Here is a 2,867-nt window from a genome sequence, read left to right as displayed (position 1 = left end):
CCCCCCCCGCACCCCCATACCAAGTATACTCCACTCTGCAACCCTCATTCCAAACTCTTATGATAATCAAAATGCCCTAAAATATATTCTTTTTAAACTGTTCTCTCCCTCATCGGCTTCAATGCAGTATACATAATTTATCCAGTTTTTCTCAGTCTTAGCCCCATCCTGATGTCAGCCTCATTCAAAACAGTATTTGGCCTTTTGTGACTGAGATATTTCACTCACCATAATGTCCTCCAGGGTCACCCATTTTGAATAATATTGCTTGAGTTCTTTGTTTTTCAATGCAGCGTAGTATTCAATTGTGTGAATATACCAGAGCTTCTCTATCCATTCATTTGTTGATGGGTGCTTAGGTTGTTTCCAACTTCTTGCTATTGTGAACAAAGCCGTGATAAATATGGGTGTGCATATATCTGCTTGGATGTCGGTTATGGCCTTTTTGGGATATATTCCTCGGAGTGGAATTGCTGAGTCAAACGGTATCTCTATTTGCAACTTTTTGAGAAAGCAGCACACTGCTTTCCACAGTGGTTGCACCATTTTACACTCCTACCAACAGTGAATAAGGGTTCCAGTCTCTCCACAATCTTGCCAGCATTTGTTGCTTGCTGTTCTGTTAAATTTTGTTATTCTGACTGGGAAAAGATGATATCTCATAGTTGTCTTGATTTTCATCTCTCTTAGAGCTAGGGATTTTGAACATTTCTTCATGTGCTTGTTGGCCTTCTGAATGTCTTCTCTGGTGAAGTGTCTGTTCATATCCTGTGCCCATTTTTCAATTGGATTATTTACCTTTATCTTGTTGTGGTGCTCAAGTATTTTGTAAATTCTAGATATAAGTCCCTTATCTGACATGTCATTACCAAACACTTTTTCCCAGTCTGTGACTTCCCTTTTTACCCTGTTGGAGAAGTTTTTGGATGTGCATGGGGATTTGATTGTTGGAAGGTCCCATTCACCTATTTTATCTTCTCCTGGTTGTAGATTTTTCAGGATACTTAGAAAACTGTTTATGTTGTGGATTAAGAATACTAGAGTTCTTCCAAGCTTTTAATAACAAAGTCCATTTGCTATGTAACTATTCATACAAGGTGACAGGCTTTAGCCAAAATTATGTTAGGTTGTTGTTGTTAAGTGCCATTGAGTTGAGTATGACTCATAGTGACTCTATGAACAGCAAATCTAAGTCCTGACTTGTGATGTGCCACCTTCACACTTTCTGACATACTAGGACCCATTGTGGCAGTCACTATATCAATCTACCTGGTCAAGACTCTTCCTCTTTTTCACCAATTTTCCACCCTTCCAAGCATCATGTCCTTCTCCAAGGAATAACCCCTCCTAGCAACATGCCCAAAGTATGTGAAGCAAAACCACATCATCCTTGCCTCCAAAGAGCACTCCAGTTGCATGCTCTCTAAGACATATCTGTTCTTTTGCCCATCCATGGGATGTTCAGTGCTCTTTTCCAACACCACTGTTCAGCTCAAAGGCACTGATTCTTCTGTCATCCCTAGTCAATGTCTAGCTCTCATATGCATAGCAAGTACTCTAAAAGACCATAGCCTGAATCAGATGCACCTTATTATTCAAGATGACATTATTACTCCTCAGTGATTTGAAGAAGTCCTTAACTGCAGACTTTCTCAGTGAGACATGTCTCCTGATTTCCTGACTGCTAGTACAAAGAGTGTTAATAGTGGGTCCCAGTAAGATAAAGTTGTTGACAGTTTCCATCTTAGAAAAATGTTCCTACAAAATATAATGCCCTCTACCAGGTCTCATTGACTCTAAACAAGAGGCTTAAATTAAAAAAATAAAAAATTTTAAAAATCGACCAAACATTACACAATTTTGTTTGTTCTAGTTATTAAGAGCCATTGAGTCACCAACTACCTAGCAACCCTATGTACAGCAGCTCTGAAACCTTCCCTTTCCTGAGCCAGTCTCACTAATTCTGACACACATACCTCCTTTGCCCCAGATACTTTATCAAACCATCTCATCTGGGGTCTTCCTCTCCTGCACTGTCCCTCCACCCTTCAGAGCATGATGTCCTTTTCCAAGGACCAGTCTCTCCTGATCATGTGCCCAAAGTATATGAGATGGAGCTTAAAAATCCTAGCCTCCAAGGAGAAACTTGGTTCAACCTCTCCAAGACAGACCTATTTGTTTTCTTAGCAGTCAATGATTCTTACCACTGGAATAATTGGCAGCATCATGATGGATGATGAAGAGATTGAGATTTTTCACAGCTTTAGTTTGCTTGGCTCCACAGTCAACATTCTTGACACCAGTAGCCAGGAAATGAAAAGGTGTATTGTGATGGGAAAGTCTGCCATTAGGAATTTCTCCAAAGTACTGAAGAGCAACGGTGTCACAACAGAGACTAAGGTGTGTCCGATACAGGCCATGGTCTTTGCAATCACTTGTTATGAATCAGAGAGTTGGACAATGACTAGGGAGGATAGAAGGAGAATTGATGCCTTTAAGCTGTGGTGATGGAGAAGAATATTGAATATACCCTGGACTGCTAAGAAAACAAAGAGGTTCATTCTGGAGAGAATTAAACCAGGCTGGTCCTTGGAGGCAAAGATTCTAGGGCTTCATCTGACATACTTTGGACATGTTGCAAGGAGGGACCAGTCCTTGGAGAGGGACATCATGCTTGGGGGGGGTGGAGGGACAGCACAGGAGGGGAAGGCCCTGTATGAGGTGGATTTATTCAGTGACTGGGTAATCGGGATGGGAGTATCAGAGACAGTGAGATTGGCACAGGACAAAGCAGGGCTTACGGCTGTTGTACATAGGGTCGCTATGAGTCACAAGTGACTCAAGGGCACATCACAACAACATATACA

This window comes from Elephantulus edwardii, unplaced genomic scaffold (assembly GCF_000299155.1).
Source record: "Elephantulus edwardii isolate Elephantulus edwardi_28Jun2011 unplaced genomic scaffold, EleEdw1.0 scaffold00183, whole genome shotgun sequence".
Lineage (NCBI taxonomy): Eukaryota > Metazoa > Chordata > Mammalia > Macroscelidea > Macroscelididae > Elephantulus > Elephantulus edwardii.
Note: the sequence above shows the minus strand (reverse complement) of the source record.